Genomic DNA, 22,259 nt, shown 5'->3' with positions numbered 1-22,259 from the left:
TTTTTTATTCTTTTATGTAAATGTAATTATATATGTCATGTATTGCAAAGTCTGGCTTGCCTATAATTACAGGCTTTAGGAGAATCCGCTGTGACCTTTATCTTTCTGAGGTGAATTAAGACCAATTGTGTTGTGCTGCTTGTTTTAAAGTGATGCAATCTCCTTTCTCCCTAGACATCTGGCTGGTATCATCCAATTTTGCCAGTTTAAAATGATAGGCAGATTCATCCAACCATTTAAAAAGCAATAAACTTTAAAATCGATTATAATAAAGTGGCCAACATCTAATTTGGGGACTCAGAAAGTCCCCGTGTATGTATTTCTTACCCTGCCTTGCCACCAGGGAGGGATCAATTGTTCACCTTCCTAAAATGATTGCCCCGAAAAAGAAACAGAAGGCATACCTCTGAGAGGAAGCTCGCAGCCTTGGGCTCTGGTCCATATGAGTCAAGGCGGGACAGATGACTTGGGCCTGGATCCTGAGGATGTGGACGTGAGAATGGGAATGCTCCCCAAGGGCTCTGGTGCTTCTGGAAGGTACACTGCAGAGAAGAAGGTAAAAGGGCCGTGAGGATGGACCAATTAAGGATAAATCCGGTCCTGACTTAGATTTGGTGATTCGGTTTAGCAGATCTGGGAGACACGGAACTGGGAGGTGGGGATCCAGAATGCATCGTGGCTTAGGCCCCCTTAGGGTCAGGGGGCTTCACACTTCAGCCGCCTGGTGAGTGTCTCTGACGAACAGAAGGCGGGTTCTGTTCGTGGTTTGGTGTTTTCTTATTTGAGCTTGGTTCCAAGCAGCATGCTGGCCTGAGAGACAGACTACCCTCTCGTATGCGAGAACACACAGTGGGGCTGCCTGTTTGCCTTCAGCTGGGTTTGAGTTGTGCTCACAATTTCAAAAGCAGTGGGGCTAGGGTGGGAGCCATGGGAATAGACCAGTCTCCCTGGCCTTGGAGTGTGCCTTGAGTGAGCATGGAGAAGGGGAGAAAAAGGAAATTTTTGCTAGCCCTGGTGTGCTGCGAGGCATTGTATTTTTCAATTTAAAAATTACATAGTGAGCGCTGAAGTATTTGAGCATCCGTGGGGTACGGTGGGAGCATTTGAACCGGGGAGGCGGGGGCCTGGGTTTGAATATTTCTCTGCCAACTTCGTGAGCCCTCGGGCAAAGCGTTTAGCCTTTCAGTTTTCCTTATCAGCAAAACAGATAAATATGCCTCGCTTCCGAGATTATAGTAGGGCTTAAAAATTAGTGGATGTCCATGCTATAACATGGATGAATCTTGAAAACATAATGTTGAAGAAGTCAGTCAACAAAGGGTCACATTTATATGATTTCTTTTATATTATGTATCCAGAATAGGCAAATCACGGAGACAAAGTAGGTCTGTGGCTGCCAGAGGCTGAGCAGGTGGGGCAAGTGGAAAGTGATTGCTAGTGGGTATGGGCTTCTTTTTGATGTAATGAAAAGGCTCTAAAATTAGATAGTGATGCAAGTTGCATGGTTCTGTGAATGTACAAAGTGAATTGCACACTTCTTAAAAAATGAGCTGTATTGTATACAAAATTATATCTCAGTAAGACTCTTTTAAAAACTCTCCGCAACATTAAGAAAAACAATGTATATCAAATATTTGTGGCCCATGACATGTGCTCATAAATGTCCTTGATTCCTCTTTTTTAACTAGGTTTTTTAATGTTTTTTATTAATTTTTTATTGAGGTATGACTGACCTGTCGTATTGGTTTCAGGTATGCAACATAATGATTAGATAATTGTATATATTGTAAAATGATCACCACAATAAGTCTGGTCAAATCAGTCACCTTACGTAGGTATAATTTTGTATCCTGAAATTTGACTGAATTTGTTTATTAGTTCTGTTTTGGGGTGGGGTCTTTAGGGTTTTCTATACCTAATAACATGTCATCTGCAAATAGTGACATTTTTACTTTTTCTATTTGGATGCCTGTCTTTTTTTTCTTTCTTTCTTTCTTTCTTTCTTTCTTTCTTTCTTTCTTTCTTTCTTTCTTTCTTTCTCTTTCTTTCTTTCTTTCTTTCTCTCTCTCTCTCCCTCTTTCTTTCTTTCTTTCTTTCTTTCTTACTTATTTCCTGCCTAATCACTCTGGCACAGACTTTCACGACTAGATTGACTAAAAGTGGCAGGAGTGGGCATCCTTGGCTTGTTCTTGCTTTTAAAGGAAAAGTATTCAGTGTTTCCCCATTGAGTATGATGTTAGCTGTGGGTTTGTCGTATATGGTCTTTATTATGTTGAGGTATGTTCCCTCTATACCCACCTTGTTGAGAATTTTATCATAAATGGATGTTGAAAAACTTACTTTTTCATATAACTATGGATCCAGTGTATTATTTTTTGAGACCTCTTATTCACTTGAATTTCAATATATTGTTTTGTTTTCAATTGGGGGAGGAGAGAATTATAATTAGAAAATACAGAGAACTGTGTGAATCACTAAGTCATTGGAACTTGTCATGGATATCATCTGTATTATGGTTTTCTATGAGGGAAAATTTGTCTGAGTATCACAGCTTATAGGATCAAGTTTAAATACCCTTCTTGGGCATTGAGTTATTCTAGAATCTGGGCTTATTTTACCTCCCACCTTTCTTGCCCAGTTGGTACTCTGCTCCCCCATCAGGTATGTCACTCACTTTTCCAGATTTATGCCAATCTCCTCTCATTTTTGTGACTTATTCTAACCCTGGTGTGACATCCCTGGTATTTCTGTTCATGCAAGTCCCCCACAAATGCGCTCAAGTCCTCTCTCTCCTAAGAAGTTTCTCCCTACCATTGAAACCCACACTGATTCCCCATCTCTAAGAGCCTACCCCTAAGGATCTGTATCCAGTGACCACGACTTCTGAAATCAAAATCACAACTAGGTTAAAATGGACAATGCTAGGAAAACAGGCGTTATGCTAACTGGAAGTATAAACTGTACATTCTGGTTTTTTTCTCTAATTATTTCTGGTTTATGACCATGTTCTCTCCAACCAAAACATAAGCTACTCAAAGAAAGCTTCATGTTCTTTGTCTCTGATATCTTGCAAAGTTCCTGATATGACCCTTAGGCATACAGTACAGACTTCAGAAGTCGATTTGTATGGAGTGGACCACTCCATAAGCTGACCGATCCAGAATACAAAATTAACACTAAGCAATCTATTATTTCATCTTTTCCTAGTCTCAGACTTATCACAAGAAGAGTGGGACCTAAGAAGCCAAGAGGTGCCAGGCCTCTGTCTCTTCCTGATACCAGGACTTTGGGCTTGCACTTTAACAGGGATTCGGTGTTTCCCCTGAGGATACCTTTCCCCATCCCTGCCCCATCTCCTGTGTAGATAGGTACATGTGAGAGTCTGCAAAACCCTCTCTGATTTAGGCATTGGACAAATAAACCTGCCTGTGAATGGGATAGTCACTTAATTCTGCTCCATTTCCTGAGCATTCAACCAAAGGAAGATGTAAAGTGCGATGGCTGTGTCTCTAGATGGCTCACAAATTAAAAACCAGAAGGTTTTCTGCAGTTTCCAAAGCAAAACCAGAAAAACTGAAAGATGACTGGTAGGATTAATACATTTATTGGCATTAGGACATTGTTATTTTATTGCAGGTATCAGAGTGACATCATTTTTCATAAAGACGCCGTAAGTGCCTTTGAATGTCATAAAAGGTGAAATTCATTCTCATGAAAATTGAAGAGAACATTGCAAAGCTTTAGTCAAAAGGGGACTAAATGATACAAATGATAAAATGTACTGGCTTTAAATTTCTGTCCATAAACCAGGAGTGAAACTACAGAGAATTAGGCTTGAGATGAAGACTGTAATATCCTCAAATTAGTTTAGGCATTCCTCTAATCTCATTTTTTCATGGTGTAGAACTATTCATTGGGAAATCTGTTTTCCTTCATTGGCCAATATTTCAGCTGCCTACTGCCCGAGTGAAAATACTAAAAGAGGGAGGGCAAGAAGATGTGAATGGAAATAAGTCTTATTGGAGGTGGCAGAAGCAGCTCACTTCTCACTAAGGCACACAAGACCAAAGATAGAAAGCAACCCATGTGTAAAAGTCCTTTGCTCAAAATATTTAGGCTCTCGTCGGCTAAACAGTCAGAAATTCTTAAAGACAAATCCTAGAATCCATCACACACAAATTCCTTTTTCAACTGGCTAGAGTGATAAAGTCTGGACAAGAGTTTAGAAATTCCTTGCTATTATGTTATGTCATAGTTTCTCCCCCCACCCCCAACTTGAACCCCACTAGAAATTCCTTCTGCTGCCAAGAGACTTGGAAAACCTTTACATTATTAATTTTTCCATGGATTCATTGTGTTTTGGAAGCCTCACAAGCTGAGCACAGAGTTTGAGGGCAATAAAACAGTCAGGACAAATGGCAAGCACACAGTTTGGCACCACGGGATGGAGCGTGCATCTGTGCATTCCCGTCTGTGCTGCCGGAAACTTCTCAAAGCTGGTCCTCACTTTTAAGTTACTCCGGCAAATGGTCCTTTGGTTACTCAATGGTAGGAAGCCTTTAAGGAGACAGGCAACATTACAGCCAATGGTTCTCAGTTTTCATGGGTGTATAGCTAGTACCTGGGAGGCTTGCTAAATGCATACTGTGATTTGTCAGGTGGGGGTCTAGGACCTAAGCACTGCATTTCTAATAAGCTCCCAGATAAGGCTGATGATGCTGGTTCGTGGACCACACTTTGAAATGAAGGGGATTGGCTCGCCTTCTATACCAGGCTGGGCTTCCTGCAATTTACTCAATGTCTGCATTTGACTTTATTAAAATAAATTTGAGATTAGTCCAGTTCACACTGTTGGAAAAAATAAAACCCAGTTCATTTCCATTTGGGGCCAGTATTTACAAGGAAGTAAAATAGGTATTAATTAACCCAGGGAAAGAGGTGGGTGGGCGAGGAAGAATCCTTTGATCTTTTGCTTAAGCGTTTTTCATTCTCACTTCCCAACTGTATATTTTGCTTCCTTGTTTAAAGTAGCCAGTGCCAATTTTATCTTGCAGTTTTATTACAAAGCACATCTTAGCTAAGTAAAAATCAGTCCCAGAAATGTCACCGGAGCCCATGTGCGTCAGGCACAAGGATTAGACAGAGCAGAGCTTTGCATGGCCTGTTTTATTTTGCTCACCCAGAAAGAATCTCATGTTCAGTCCCAACGCAGATGTCATTTGGGGTGATATTTTATAGAAATTCCAGTAATTAAACTCACTAAACTATGACCAGCTGGTGTTAACTCTCCTGTTAGGTCACAAATTGCTTCCTTCTCTTGTATAAGAAGATATGTAAGAGTTCCTCCGTTCTGAGTTAGTTACAAGCTCTCAGGAAGATGACCGCAGAAGGCACGAGCTCAGCATGCAGAGTGACCAGAAAGGGATCTGTGTGCATATGTGTGTGTACTGTCCAAGGGCATATCCACATACACAGGCTACTGGAGATTTTAAAAAACAACAATAGTAAAGCCTGAATTTCAGATGTTGCAGCAATATTAGCATCATTACCTAAGGGAAGCATCTCCCCCAGGGGGGAATAAGAAAGTAGTTTACCAAAAGGTCCAGAGAAGGTCAGAAGAAATCCAAATTCCATTTTAAAAATGGCATTGAACCCTTTGATCACTCTCCCAAATCTCTCCCGTCTTTGAACTTCTAGCATTGAACCTGCTATTTAGCCTCAGTGGCCATTTCATACTCGACAGCCACACGTGAAAGTCCTGAAGGCCAGGAATGATTTTTAATGCTTCCTCGGAGACCCCTACAAACCACCAGGGGAGAAGTGCTTGTAGGAACCACATAACCTGCTATCTTTTAGATTACAGTCATCTTGTTAGTTGTACAGGGAAATTGTCTTAAAGCATACAGAAAATGCAAAAAGAAAATAATTCAGATCACTTGAGACAAAGTCGCTTAAGGTTGGGAAGGGTGTTGGGCACCAGGCATTCTCAGAAAGGCATGATAGCATAACTTCCCCTTTGTGTAATGCAGTCTTACTAAACTCATTGCAAGTTTAAATTCATATACCTTTGAACGCCTCCAGTTCTCAGAATTTTTTCTACAGTTATGCCCATGTATGCAATGATCTATGGACAAGGATATTCATTGCAGCATTGTTTTTGGTAGCAAAATACTGAAAATGTGCATTAGTATAGGAATGATTAAATGAGTTCTGGCATGTTCATCTATTAAAGGATGATGCAATCAAGAAAGAGAAGGAAATGAGCTCCAAGACACACTGTTAAATTGAAAAGAAATCAAGGTATATAACAGTAGACATCATTGATACATTTCAAAAGGAATGTATATACACATAACTCATTATAAGCGCACAGAATTTCTTTTAAAAGATATACAATAGGGTGGCTCAGTCGGTTAAGTGTCTGACTCTTGATTTTGGCTCAAGTCATGATCTCAGGGTGCTGGGATCGAGCCCCACATGGGGCTCTGCACCCAGTGGAGAGTTGGCTTAAGTTTCTCTCTCCCTCTCCCTTTGCCTCTCCCCCAGCTCTCTCCCTCTCTCGCTCTAAAATAAATAAATAAAGCTTTAAAAATTTTTAAAAATAAAAGATGTACAATAAACTAGAAACAATAATTGCCTCTCATAAGGGAAATGTCAGTTAGAAAAGAGCCTTCATGTAGGCCATCCTGAATAGTTTGCGTGGTTTTTACCCCGTATCTACATTAGTTTTTAAGATGCGTTTTATAGAATTACTGCTCAGGAGAAGAGAACATCCTGAGGGTATTTTGGATACCACGAAAGGAACGGCGTCGTGCAACACGCTGGTCGTCATGTCCTCATTCTGCCTCAGGATGGCAGTCTAGTTCTTCCGCACTTTCATCGCTCCCGTGAAAATTTAATTTGGATTTCCTCTGGATGTTCTCTGACTTCATCTGCAACGTCTGAATCCACAGTGAATTCAATTATTAAGGAGCTTCTTCCCCAGAAGGAAGACTTTGATTTTATTCTATTTAATCCACCTGATCTTTTTCTTTTCTTTCTCTCTCTTTTAAACTCTTGCCAGCACCCTACTGCCCCTCCCCAATACACCCTCTAAAATGGGGTTTTCGCCTTCCCAGCTGGATAGGTGGTCAGTTTCCAGGCTGTTCCCACGGCTAGGGAATACCATTTAGACACCTACCTGTGATGTATATGCCTTGTTTTCTCATTATTTTAAGTGGTGTTTTTATTTGTATTCTCTTCTTAACTCCATTCCCTTAGTTCGGTATATTCCATCTATACCCATTATGGTATTTTTTCCCCAGTAGACTATTTCCTCCAACAAAATTTTGTGTGAATAAATAGGGTCAACAAGGGCTTCTCTGGGTGGGGGGTTTGGGGGAGAGACAGACCCACCAACATGCTTTTTCTCCCCGCTGTACGCATGCCCCTTTCTCTGCACTCTTTCCCCAACCCACCCTGTGGACAGTTTTAAAGTGTCACCAATGGGTGCCTGCGTTTCCACAATAAAGTTTGAAAGTCCCTGTCCAGAGCAAGGAAACAGCAGTAAGGGAAACTCAAGCTCGAGTCAAAAAAAAGGGGAAAAAAAGGCAAAGAAAGAGAAAGGCAAAATATCATGGTGAGCTAGGAGAAAATGTAGCTCCAGGATTCAAGTCCTCTTGTCTGAGCTGCAGAGAACGCCGAAAAACATTTTGTGCACCAGCCTTCCAGGAAAACCACAGCACATTAGTTGAAAGACAGCTGAACAGGCTTCTGCCTGCCAAAAAACCTACTATTTTTTAAAAGTGAGAATAAAAGGGTTTTTAACTTTTTTTATGATTCCAAGAAAAAAATGTTATCAAATAATTGGTTTCTTGACATTAATTTTTTTTTTCCTTTCAATTAATGAATCTCTGTAACTCTTGACAGGCTCTCCTTCTCCAGTCCCAGGCAGAACAGCCATAGGGTTCTAGCCTTTCAATGGACAGCCCCCTTCTGAGGTAGGAATATTTAGCAGAAAGCACCAGGGCCTTGGAGCCAGCTAAACTCCAATCTCAGGTAGGCCATGAATTTGGGCATGCTACCTAGCCACATTGAGCCTCAGTTCCCCCCTTATAAAATGAGGCTAATGTTTGGAGACAGCTTGGTGTAGTAGTCAGGAGACAGAGTCTGAAATCCAAATCCCAGCTCCCGCACTTTCTAGGTGTGTTATGTTGGGAAAGTCTTAACCACCCTCTGCCTCAGTTTCCCCTTCTTCAAAGTAAGGCAAATACCCTACCTACCTCAAAGGGTTATTAAAAAATTCAGTGACGTTATTTTTCTAAAGTACTTAATAAGTTCTATGTAAGTGTTTGTTAGATATCAATGCCTGGTAGTATTACATAGTGATACTTAAATTATACCAAAAGTAAGTAGAAGAGTAAATGGCAATTCCTGTGGATCAGGACTGGGTGTGAGGAGTATTACAAATGTGTGGTTCTCATCATAAGTCCTTCTGTCCTCTAAAATGTGATATTTTTATTATTATCCATATACAGGCATTTCTTTGATATTTTAAAAATAGTTTTAAAAATAAATTCACAGTACTAGATATGAGATATTGGTTAAGTTACTTAATCCTCCTGAATGTGTTCCTTCTCCCATAAAATTATGACAATATCCTCATTCATTGCTTGGTCCCTTCCGATCTCTTTCTTTCTGGAAGGAAGCACTGTTTCCAAAACACAGAGGATGACTAAGGATGTGCCCTTGGAAAGTAATGTCATCTTTCTCACTCTATTTTCATCCAGACAGCACTGGATCTCTGAAGTTCTTTTCAGCAACAAGGCCAAAGCCTGATACATTGTTACCTTTTTTAGCTAAGAAAAATACAGTGTATCGTGTTACAGGTGTGTAGGTTTGAAATCAACACAGGTCTCACCAGGCTAAAACCAAGGCCATGGCAGAACTATGTTCATTTCTGGAAGCACTGGGGGAGAATTCATTTCTTTCCTTTTCCTGCTTCCAGAGGCTGCCCTCATTTCTTGCTTCTGACCTTTCTACATCTTCAAAGCCGGTGAAGGCTGGTCCAGTCCTTTGACCTCCTCTCAGTCTGACCTCCTCTTCTACTTGTTTTTTCTCGGTCTTTAAACAACCCCCCCACCCACGCACACTTTATTTATTTTAATGGAGGTGAAACTCACATAATATAAAATTAACCATTTCAAAACAATGTAGTGACATTTGGTGCATTCACAATGTTGTGCCCCCACCACTACTTTCTAGTCCCAGACGTTTCAGCATCCCGAAAGGAAATCCCATGCTAAAGAAACAGTCACTCCCCATGCGCGGCTCTCCCTACCCTGTGGCAACCACCCATCAGCCTGGTTTCTGTCTCTATGGATTTACCTATTCTGGGTATTTCATATAAATGGAATCATATAGTATGTGGCCTTTTGTGTCTGGCTTCTTTCACTTAGTGGTTTTGAGGTTCACCCATGTTTTAGCATCTGTCTGCACTTACCTCCTTTTTATGGTTGAGTAATATTCCAGTGCATGACCTAGCACAGTTTCTTTACCCATTCACCCATTGGTAGATGTCTGGGCTGTTCCCACCTTTCAGCTACTGTGAATAGCGCTGTCATGGATGTGTTTGTGCATGTATCTGACTGCCTGTTTTTAATTTTTTTTTAGATAAATACCAAATAGAGTCGTTGGGTTGCATGGTCATTCTACTTTTACTTTTTTTTAAGGAACCACCAAACACGTTTTCCACAGCAGCTGAGCCAACTTACCCCTGATTTTAGTACATCTCCCAAGAGCTACAGTCCCTCCCTTTCATGTAGCCCCCTTCTGCTAATATCTTCCAGGATCACAGGGGTTCCTCTGACATTTCCTAACACAGAAAGCCCAACTAAAGAATATCCTACATGTGCAAAACTGCCAGAAACTCCTAGGAGATTGACAAGACTTTCTAAGGAGATTTAGACCTTTAGAAACTTTGGTACAGAGCTGCTCTGTAACAGACACAGGCTCCAAATATGTTAGGTGTTTTGAAAGTGTGAAAAATAGTGTAAGGTCAAATGAGCCAGCTGGCTTTTAGAAGTTGAAAAGCAAAACAATGACAATTTCACAGTCTTCCTATTTCTTTACATCAAACCTCTTACTCATTTAGCAAAAACATGTTAACTGCCTGCTATTTACGTAGCATTGTGCACTGATGAAATAGCCCGATCCCTGTTACCAGAGAACTCGTGATGTAGATAGGAAAACAGATGGTAAACAGATAATTATGTGCGAATGTGACAAGTGCTAAGAACAGGGTATGGACAAAGTGTTATGGGCGTGCAGATGGAGGAGTTGATCATGCCTAAGAAGCTGAAAAAAGGCTTGACGGGAAAAGAGATTTTGAGCTTGACCGTAAAGTGGGTATGAGAATGTGGTCATCAGACATGGGCTGAGGCGTAGGTGGTAAGATCAAAGGCCTGGGAGTTCAGCAGTTACAGGACATAGTTAGGGATTCCTTAAATAGTCAAGTGTATCTAGAAATAATGGGTGTGTGGGGGGAACTATGAGAGGGTGAAACAGAAAGTAAATGTTTTCTTATTACCAGCCAGCACGTGGCCCTCCCCTTGGAAAGTAGCCACTCCCGACAGTGGGAATCCTTTGGGGTATCTGTAGCCCACACTGGCTTAGCATTGCACATGTAGGAATGTGTGCCCTCTTTCTGGGGGCATCATCTAGAAGATTCAAGACCTCACAGTGGTATTTCTCTGATTTTCTAAATGCATTTGTCAAAATCCTAGAAAGCTCCGTAGTGGAATATATAAACATTTAAGCTTTGGAATTAAACAAGCTGGGGTGACTGCTATTTTTAAGTGTCAGTTTTCTTACCTGTAAAATGGGCCTCGTGAAAATATTTGCCTCATGAAGTTTTAAGAGGATTAAATGACCAAAATGTGCATACAGTTCTTCATACAGTACTAAGTACATGGGGAGCATTTATGAATGTGGCCTAATGTTATTCTTAGTAAGAAGCTTTAGGGATTCAAACTGATTTGGTACCTGAGGAAAATGATATAATTCAACTTTCTTTGGGTTAATTGTGGCCTCAAAAGCTTCATCAATGAAATCCTGAGAAGATCTAAGTTTTTTCTTAGGAAGCTTAAGAGGAAAAATCTATGATTTCAGGTTCTTTGTAGAGGCCTAAATAGATTGCTTCTCGTGAGACTTTTCTAAGAAGTATTCTCAGCTGAAAGCACACATCACTGTGATGATATTTTCTATATTTCTTGGGCATTTCCCTGAAAAAAGGTCAAGAGTGACTAAGGGAGAGAACTCAAGCTTTTAATAACAGTAGTTTCCTATTGGCTAACAGAATTTCAAGTGTATTACATTAGTGCTTGCTATTCAAATCCTTGCAACTTTTTAGACTTGTACATTGCAGACCATCTAAATAACTCAGCAAAAGCAAAACCTGCCTTGAGGCACTCTGTCCTCAGGTGAATTTAAATTTTGAAAAGGGGAGATTATTCTGACACAGTTTAAAGGCTTTTCTCCAAAATCTGTCACAGGTAACAACTGTGTCCAGGCAGAAGTTCATTCCTTCCACTATGACAAAGAAGACAGACCAAAGAGATCCAGTTCACACACTGAGCATGCCTTGACTTCACTCAAAAAAGAACTGGTAAGAACCTTGGAAATATTACTAAATTTACATAAAGAGAAATATGGGCAGACAACATAAACAGATCATGGCCATATATGGGATGTAGGAAACATGTCTGGTTGATAATCAACGATAAATTTAGGAGAGCAGAAAATACTCTGTGTGTGTGTGTGTGTGTGTGTATACATATATATATATATATATATTTTTTTTTTTTTTTTTTTACATAAAAAGCATCTTTTCCTGATGAAAGATTTTTCTGGTTTTTGTTTTATTTGTTTGTTTTAACGAGAGCAAGAAATGCCCACCACCATGGCAATATATGACTAATTTGCCTAAACTTATTAACCATTAGCAATTCATTGATGTATAACTCTATTTCCTCTGATAAACCAATGAACAACTCAGGATCACTTCTTCATTTGCTCTATGGCTGTTTCAAGGCTATCCTTAGGCCTATAGTCTGCAGGAAATGTGCTCTGAAAATGTCTCAGATCTGCCCTCCTGAGTGTTGCATTTGCATCACGCTTACAAATGAGGCATAAGGTCTTTAGTTTAAAAATCAAACAAACCTTGCAGCCTTTTGGAACTTCCATACTTTAAATCTTGCCATTATATTTAGAAAATCATCCGCTTCGTCTTTTTTAATAGTTGGTTTCCAACTGACTGCTCAAAGAGTGGATTTTTCTTCAATGTCAAATACTCCGACATTGGCCTGGGTCATTTTGAATCTGTTCGCAGTGTTTGATGCCTCCAAACAAACAAGAAAACTTTGTACAGAAGAAAAACTATGTCTTAAAATTGGTTTTCTGTTCAATTCCAATAATTTACTTGTTTATAATTATCTTTCTATTACACTGGCTGTTTGTCTTTAGGTGAGAGACACTGAGCCTCATTAACCATCACAGCAAGCAAGGGGAATGTAGACCTATTGACCCACTAGCAAAGCCCTTGGGGGGTGTGGGGGTGTTGTAATTATGGGTTGATAAATTAAAAAGCTTTCACTGTAGTTTTCAAAGCAAGTCAAAATTATCTAAACAAAATAGTTTCTGTGGTTGCCTTTTTTTTTTTTGAGATTTGCTCTGATGTCCTAACCTTGAAGATTTATCCCTAAACTAAATTTCTGATTATACTGTAATTCTCTTTAAAAATAAATAAATAAATAAAAATAGTCTGCACTAGAAGCACTGAAATCCCACAAGAGGAAGGTGACTAGGTTACCAGAATAGAGTGCTGAATTTCCTACAACGATTTCAAGGGCCTGAGTACCACCCTCTAACCAATAGAAAGGCTCACAGTAATTAAGGTAATTAAGTGATTGCAATAGCACTACCTGTGAATAAATGGAGCAGACAGCAAGTAATTCTGGCAGAGCCAAAGCACCTTACCTTAGAACATGGATAACCTCAGCCCTGTGGGCAATGGACATCAGCCCCATTTTGAAAATGTTGAGGGACGCTTGAGCGGCTCAGTAGGTTGGGTGTCTGCCTTCGGCTGGGGTCGTGATCCCAGGGTCCTGGAATCGAGTCCCGTGTCGGGCTCCTTGCTCAGCGGGAAGCTTGCTTCTCCCTCTGCCTGCCTTTCCGCCCGCTTGTGCTTGCTCACTCTCTCTCTGACAAGTAAATAAATAGTTTAAAAAAATAGAAAATATTGAAAATAGCAATTTTGCCCTTACTTGGCCTTGCTGTGTGGTATCTCTTTCAATGAATGCATTTTCCCACCAACATTGATTTCCTTTGCAGGAGGTTATGGGGGAAAAGATAAAACCATAGTGACATTATTTTCTCACAAGGAAGTAATATGTCACTACAGCAGATGAAAATTAGTCCTGATTATCTTTCTGATAAGCTGAGACTATCTCAACTTGTCCTTAACAATGTCCTGCACTATCATTTTAGACAAAGTTATCAATGATTGGATAACCTTTATATATTATTTGTATTTTTCTTTATTCTATATTCTATGATATATTTTATATCCTATACAGTTTTCTTTATATGTCTGTGACTATATATACTTACATATACATGTTTATCATATTTATAGCCTACGTAATCCTTCCACCTGCTGATTTAATCTAAAAAGAAACGATTCAGGGGCTCAGAGACTAGGTTTTTCATAGGTTCAATTTTGCATGAATAATTTTTTTTTACTTCAACAAAAAGGACATCTCTTCTTATAATAGTGTTCCTAATTTAGTATCAGTTACAAAAATAAGAAACTGAATGTGTTAGGAAGGTGCAGAGATCCATTCGCATCAGAAAAATCCCAGGAAAGCATTAAAGCTGGCTTATTTTTTTTCCTGTTTTTTAGCTATATTGAGGAATAATGGCTAGACCAAAGAAAATGCATACGTTTCATGTGTACGATCGGATGAGTTTGGACACAGGCACATATCTGCGATTCCCGATCCCAAGCTTCCCAACACTAGCCAGCAACCTTTTAGGATCCAGAGGTGGGGACAGAGGGCCATGTTTGTGCTTCTTGAGGTTTTTCTGAACCAGTTCAAAACATTTCTGTCATATTCATATTTCATGGCAGTGGTCTATGTGGTTCTTTACATAAAAGATCTGAAATTTTCTGAAGGTTTTTTTGTATCACTATCTAAATTTTTCATCTTAAATTGTATTTTTTGTGCCTACTAATAGCGTAGCAGATATCAGGGATTTTGACATGAGATCATACAGAAACTCTTGCCCCCCAGTACACGACCATCTCCTCTAAAATCAACCTTCTCCCTCTTTCTTCACCTTTCTTTTCCTTCAGCACCAACATATAAAACAATAGCCAACTAACAGCATCCTTCAAGACTAAAATTTATTTCTAAGGAAGTCAAATTTCTTAGGAAAAAGAAAAAAAAAAACAATTCGCCAGACACTGTTCTAAATTCTTTCCAAGTGTCTTTATTTAAGCATGGCTAATCTTATCAAGTATTTTCTACGTAAAGAAACAGGCTCAGAGAACTTGCTTGACATACCCCAGGTCACACTGTACCAGAAAGATTTAGGATTTGACCTGTTCTGCGTTAACTGCAAAGACCTTATTCTTCCCATAACTTTCCCCTTCTCCAAAGACAGTGGTAAGAAGCAGAGTGGTGGGTGGACATTAGAATGGAGGGAATAACCTATTCAGAAATGAAGAAATGAGAATTTTATTATCTCGTTCCTAAAATAGAAGTGATTGGTAGGAATCACCGTGAGACGAAGAGTATAGGTTAGCATGTCACGCAGGACCCCGCCCAGGGTTGTCCTCTAAAGCACTGTCGTTATCTCTTTACTCAACTCTAATTTATCAGGCACTAAGTAAGAACCCAGCTCTGTGAGAGTCACCAATATCGCACAGTGAACAAGAGGGCTATTCAGAAGAACCAAACCATTAACAAGTAACAAACAAAAATAGACACAGAAACTAACAAACAAAAATAGAAACAAAACAGTTGAGGGATCTGGGTTTCTCTGCAAGTTGACATTTGGTTTGAGACTAAAGAATAGGAGGAAAACAACACATGCAAAGGCCCTAATGCAGGAAAGAGCGTGATTTGGAAAAAACTGGAGCATCAGGCTGCTAGTGTAGCCTTGGGAGCCCCCCCGGGTGGGTGATAGGAGTTGGTGCTGGAGTGGTAGATGGGAGCTGAGACCCAAGCAGGGTCTTTCAGCCAAGATGAGAGTGTCATTCCTCTCCCTGTATTCCACTTTCTTCCTTCTGTTACCAGCCAAGCACTAAGCTTTTTATTTTGCACAATGCCCTCCATCAAGAAACACACTGTACTTTTCATTCCAGCTCTTTCTGCAGAGTGGAACCCTCAGTTAACCACTAGAAGTGCTACTTGGGCACAGTGCCTCACATTTGCATGGGTTTTACAAATGACGACACACTTTAGGGCATCTTCTCTCTTTCTCACCACAACCAGAGTATTATTAGTGCAGTCTAGAGTCTAAGTGCCTGGCCTGGCAGGTGGTAAGTGTGCAGGGTGTGCATGTATTGTAAATGCCCCCCCCCGACCCAACCCCCACTCCTACGCCCCCCGCCATCCTGCAGATAGGGAACCTGAGAATCAGCGAGATAAAGCTACTTGTCTAAGATCACATATTTAGAAGAGGCTGAACTCAAATTTTGGATATTTCTTCTAAGTGCTTTTTCCCCCTCTACCACAGTGAATGAGTGCAAAGTGAAAGGAGGTTAATAAACCTGTTTCCACCTTACAGGAAAGGGTATCATGTACAGCGAGAGGAAGGTCAGTTTCTGGGAGTGTGGTATTAGTTGGGGCATTGCTCTAAAAACTCTTACACAAAAATGTCTTAAGGGCATACTTGCTTTCCATTAAGCATTTCTCTTTGGTGTTTCTGCTGAGCAAAAGAAGGGGGGAAAAATACATCCTGCCCATGCTTTTTTTTTTTAATGTTTTTTTTTATTATTATTATATTATGTTAGTCACCATACAGTACATCCCTGGTTTCTGATGTAAAGTTCAATGATTCATTAGTTGCGTATAACACCCAGTGCCCATGCTTTCTTAAGAGGAAAAAAACAAATGGAAGTTTGTTGAAATTATGTGGGTGCTCTTGACTTATCTTTATCCATCACCCTAAAATGTGCCCACATGGAAGATAAATAGTGTTATTACATCGAATGCTTAGTACTAAGTTCCAAAAATGCTGACAAGTCACTAATCCCAATAAAATATATGGAAGTTAATTATAACTGAAGACACAAGAGTCAGCTAGGCGATGCAGTCGACAAGATTTACTGATGAGCACTTTGTTCTTCCTGTGAAGGAGACGCCATGCTCCATCCTTGCGCCCTTTTGTGCCCGCCTTCTGCCTTGCCTACCTCCATCCTGAAGTGTAACTCCAGACTGTGAACACGTGTGCTGTCACCCTGAGAAAGTGAGGAAGTGTTTCTCAGTGGCTCATGCCAGGGGACATTCTGAAAGCCCAGAGCCTGCAGATAGCCTGGTGCTATCTCTGTAACGTTAAGCTCCAGGCCATTTGGCGCCATTTCTTCTCCCAAGGAGAGTATCCATCAGGCATTTGGCATAGTAGCATCTTTCCCTGGGATGTGGTTAGCTTACAAGGCCACCAGAAGGTCAGGCAGGTACCAGTTGCTAGTAAAGCCTTATTAGTCAGACTTCAAGAGCTGTGGTTTGTGTGAAATGGCAGAGATTGGGTCAACAGCCTTGAATCAGAGAAAAGTATGGGCCAAGAGAATGTGAATGGAGCTGCAAGTAGGCATGTGGGCTTCTGCCGCTCATTCCCTTTGGCTGTCTGGAGGGACAGTAGTGATGTCATTGGCCCTACCCCACCAATCAACTCATTCACTCACTCAAAATATATTTTATTATATGATTAACTGTGCCCAGGATATGATCTTCTTAACATGTATCCCAGAGAACATTAGTCATCCAAGAAACTCACTGAGAAATCTATTTTTGTGATTTGAGAAATAAATTTGGAAATGCTGGCTACTCTGGTCTCTTCCAGAAGACTCGCAACGCATGAGTTCTGAGAGATTCTGCATTCACATTAATGCAAACCAGTTTTGTTTATTCCAGCATTTCTCAAACTTACTGGCTTACAATCCCTCTCCCCCTTTGCAAATAAACCTATTGACAACTCATGGAGCTAATGTCATGAAGCAAACTTTAGTAAAGGCTACATACAAGTCTTTATCTGATCAGCCCAAATTATTATTTTTTTTTAAGTAGGCTCCACGCCCACTGTGGGGCTTGAACTCATGACCCCAAGGTCAAGAGTTGCATGCTTTTGTGACTGAGCCAAACAGGTGCCCCCTAAATTATTTTTTAAACTTCCTAAATTTCATACTAAATCAAATTGCTTTCCTGCCTAAGCTAAGTACCAAAGAATGAATACCTAACTTCTTTGGGCTTTTGATAGGAAAATTGAAATCCTGTGTTTCCTTGATTGAGCTTAAGAGTAATGATGGGCAGGGACTTGCAGGGGTGGGTGGGTACCATAGGGATTGTGGTCTTGCTCCCTGCCTCTGTGGGGTCCCAGAATAAGCCATTCTGCAAGAGGAGTCTCGCATATGGCCTCTCAGCAAAACGTGCAGTGCTATCAGCACACACTTCCTCCCTGTATTTGGGGTCATGAAATTGAACACACACCCATAGATCCTTCCCTCAGAGAGGTCACAGGCTGGTGTGGCGATAATGCATACACAGTAAAGATTCTGTCACATGATGGCAAATGTGATTGCCGTAAGGAAGGTGCAGGTTAAGAGCAATGAATGATCTGAGGAAGAAATTATACTTAACTTGGATAAGAAAGAGATCATGGAAACTTTGTGTAAAAAAATAGCATTTGAGACAAGACTATGGTAGGTACGCATATTTCAAAGTCAGAAAGGTTTTGATTTTAGGAGATCAAAGAATTAGCTGAAAACTCCAAAAGAAAAATCAAATCTATTGGAATGAAAAATGTGTAAAAATACTATTTCTCAAAATTTAAAAGTAAAGACATTTTAAAAATTAAATTAAAAAACATCTTTGTCTTTGCAGTCTATGAAGGGAAATGCCATGATGTAAAGGTCCTTCTCTTCAAAATAACTAAGAGTCTTATTGGATGAACAGTATCTACCCAATAGCAGAGCAGCTGATTATTTTTAAAACATGAATACAGAGAATCTGGCCATGAGTAAAGATTTTGTGCTTACGTTATTAGATAATTGCAAGTTGTACTCGTGGTTGTACTTTTACCCGATGCCAAGTATAGATGGAAAATGAAAGGCGAACAGTTTTTAAATATGCAGCAGTTGGACCAGACTGGTAGTCCTATTAAAAGGGAAAACCCAAAGCCACCTGGAAGGACTTTGAGAATTTTTCAAGTTAGCCAGAATGATAATGTTTCTGTTCTCTGAGATAATAAAGGAAACCACCTCCCCCTGTTTAACCCTACAATCTAATAGGGCTCTCTCATTTATGAGAGGGACATTAAAAGCTCTTTGTTCCAACCCTCTTCTCCCCCTGTTCTGACATTTGAATCTCGCATTTCACATTCCTTGTGCTGAAGCCTATTGGCCATTGTCTTTTTATCATCTTGTGCCCAGCCTGTGGCTTGTCTTATCTGCCTGCCTCTGTGAGTACTTGAGATCTTAGCCTTCTGAATAAGACCGGAAATTGTTTGGGAGTCCTTTGAAAACGTGTGCTAGATCTACTTTTGGGGCCTCACCTCCTTTATTTGCCCCTGCCAGTCATATCACAGGCATTAGCACTTTTTCAACAATCTATTCAACATAGAGCATTTTTATCTAAAGCAATTCAATTTTAAAAGAATATGTTGCATTTCAACTATTTCTAGGCATTGTGCTGGTTATTGGTAAAGAAAATGGAGTAAAATGGATCCTATTTTCTGGGGCCTCAAAGTCTTTATGGTAATTCTTGTAATTGTCTAAATTAAGCGTCTGAAAACTTTTTCTTAAAGGACCAGAAAGAAAATATTTTAAAACAAAGCCTGTGCTAAAATGTAGGTGCTTATGTTTAAAGCTGTTTAAAGCTTAACCATGTTAAAATGTAAAAACAATGCTTACCTGGTAAGCTGTAAAACAAACAAAAAGTGGGTTTCCCTATTTGGCCCAAGGGCAACAATTCATGAACCTGTGGTCTGGACACATGCTGCCCAGGACAGGGGCCACTAGCCATTGTGGCTGCTGAGTACTTGAAAAGCCCTGAGTCCAAACTGAGATGTGCCGTAAGTGTCAAATATACCCAGGATTTTGAAAACTTAATATGAAAAACAAGAATGTAAAATATCTCAGTATTTTTTCATATAATAAATGATGTGTTGAAAACTGGTATTTTGGATATATTATGTTAAAATATATAATTAAAATTAATTTCACCTATTTCTTTCAATTTTTTAAAATATTGCTACCAGAAGTCTTTTTTTTTTTAAAGATTTTTACTTATTCACTTGAGAGAGAGAAAGAGGCAGAGAGAGAGAGAGCAAGCACGAGGGGGGAGAGGCAGAGGGAGAGGGAAAAGCAGACTCCCTGCTGAGCTGGGCGCCACTTATGGGGCTGGATCCCAGGACCTGGAGATCATGACCTGAGCCAAAGGCAGATACTTAACCATCTGAGCTACCCAGGTACCCCCGGCTACCAGAAATCTTATAATCATGTAAGTGGCTGATGTTATGTTTTGATTGGGCAGTGCTGGTCTAGATAACTTCTCTGTTGGGTGGGAAGCCATAGTCCAAAATGGATTCATTTAAAACAACAAAACAAGACAAAACAAAACACCTCCTCTCTTCTGCATCCCTTTACCCAACCAAGAATCTTCTTAGCAAAGTCTTCCCTGTCCTTGGGAAGCCAATCAGATTTAGACTTCTCTCTGTCAGTCAGTCATGTATCATGTATGTTACTTTATTTTCTACACAAGTATTGCTGAAATTTTCATATTCGTCTATTTCCTTACTTACTCTCAGCCTCCCCGAACTAGATGTCAGTTCCACCATAGAAAAACCTTTTCCCATCCTCTTCTCTATAGTCTCAGAGTTAGTTGGCACTAAACTTTTCTTTTGCCTTGCTTCCCTTGGGTCTAAAACAATGGCAGGCACAGAGTAGGTGTTTAGTAAATATTTTGATTGAATGAAAGAACTGTAAACATGGAAAATAAGAAAGATTCTTTGAGGAAATTGAGTGAAAAATTAAGTAGTGAGGTGAGGAAACCTTTCATTCTAGTAGTTTTTTTATTTAAGTATAATTAACATGCAGCATTATATTAGTTTCAGGTGTACAATATAGTGATTCAACAATTCTATACACTACTCAGTGCTCATCACAATAAGTGTACTGTTAATCCCCTTCACCTGTTACACCCATGCCCCACCTCCCCTCTGGTAACCATCAGTTTGTTCTCTATAATTAAGGTCTGATTTTTTTGTTTGTCTTTTTTCTTTGTTCATTTGTTTTGTTTCTTAAATTCCACCTATGAGTGAAATCATATGGTATTTGTCTTTCTCTTATTTCACTTAACATTATACTCTCTAGATCCATCCATGTTGTTGCAAATGGCAAGATCTCATTCTTTTTATGGCTGGGTAATATTTGTGTGTGTGTGTGTGTGTGTGTGTGTGTGTGTAGCACATCTTCTTTATCCATCCATCTATTGATGGGCACTTGGGTTTCTTCCATAATTTGACTATTGTAAATAATGCTGCAATAAACAGAGGGCATGCATATATCTTTTTGAAGTAGTGTTTTCATTCTAGTATTATTTAGCAGTTTCAGAAAATAAAGCAAAGAGCTTACAAGCAGCTTGATATTAGAACACGAAACAAATCTAGTCCAAGACACTGGTCCCTAGGACTATGTTCTTTAACATGAATAATCATAATGTTAACATTAGCACTGTGTTGCATTTACTTCATGCCAGGTACACTTCTAAGTGCTTTTCATATATTAACTAATTTAATCTCTAAACAACCCTATTTAGTGATATATTGGTATTACCTTCATTTTACTGTAGGTAATGACTACAGTAAATAACTTAATAAAACTAAATACTTGAGACATAGAAAGAGAAGTTTCTTACCCGTGTTCTCTCAGCTTATAGGTCTCAGAGCCAGAGTATAAACCCAGGCACTCTGATTCTCTTTACCATATGACTATACATTAAACCTTACTGTTTTTCCCTGATTGCGTTAGTTACCCTGTTGTGAACATGTTTGAAGAGTATGACCTAGCATAGATTAGAAACATCTTTTTATAATCGATTTGGATGGGAGTATTATTGTAACAATGTACTTTAAAGCTTCAGAACAAATGGAGAAAAAAGAAAACCTGTTTTTCATTCTGTCTTAAGCATCCATTCTCATAACAGAAAGAAAATGAGGCAAATATTTTCTGTTCTGCCTGAAGTTTATTGATACATTTTAATCTCTTGCCTTGTATACTCATCAGAGCAATCTTTCTGTTCTTTGCAAACTTTCCATGTAAATATATGTGAAACTTGTACCATCTACTGATATTCCCTATTAGAATGATGGATATATCTGTTTCCAGGGACAAAACAGGCAACTCAAAGTAGAAACTAAACTGGCAGCTGTTGAGGCACATTTTAACAGGAGAAGCAAGAAATTTGAGAGTCATTAATTGGCAGCAACCTCAGCCTTGATATTCAGCTGAGACCCGCCTTGCTCCCTGCCCCTCCCTTCCCCCCACTCTGTTGAGGTAGGCTGGTTTCCCTCCCTCTGTGGAGCCCAGCCCACTCACAGCCTGATGTCATGTCTGATCTTCAGAAGAGAGCGTGTGTAAAACCCCCTCATTCAAAAAGCCTTTGGTTAAATATCAACTTCCATTTGCTGTTGGTATCCATTCATTCAGTGAATATTTACTGAGTATTTGAGGTGCATTAGACTAGATTGTTTTCCTAGATTCTTATTCCCCAAACTATTTACTGGGCACCTATCCCCTTTTTTTTTCTTCAGTATCCCAGATGTGATTTCTGGTTTCTTCTGCCTGGTCTGGACAGACAGCCTTGTGTGGTTTCTCCAGGATTAGTTTACCTAATTTAAGATGGTCTCTACTCCCAGTATTATCTCGCTTCTCTCGCTAATGTCTACTCCTGGGGCTTCTTATTCAAGTACATGCATTGGACTTCTCCTTCCTCTTCTCC

The 22,259-nt window shown here is 39.7% G+C and overlaps 1 long non-coding RNA gene across 2 annotated transcripts in view; it reads left to right on the top strand.

Moving 5' to 3' along the window:
- Positions 1-22,259, top strand: part of LOC103661580 — a 407,461-nt gene that overhangs the window by 293,906 nt on the left and 91,296 nt on the right. For both annotated transcript variants that reach the window (XR_568182.1, XR_568183.1), the window contains exon 4: positions 11,532-11,644. This is a non-coding gene — a long non-coding RNA (uncharacterized LOC103661580). The remainder of the gene's footprint in view (positions 1-11,531; positions 11,645-22,259) is intronic.

The sequence above is a fragment of the Ursus maritimus genome, unplaced genomic scaffold, assembly GCF_017311325.1.
Source record: "Ursus maritimus isolate PB19 unplaced genomic scaffold, ASM1731132v1 scaffold_9, whole genome shotgun sequence".
Taxonomy (NCBI): domain Eukaryota; kingdom Metazoa; phylum Chordata; class Mammalia; order Carnivora; family Ursidae; genus Ursus; species Ursus maritimus.
Note: the sequence above shows the minus strand (reverse complement) of the source record. Positions and strands in the feature narration are given on the sequence as shown.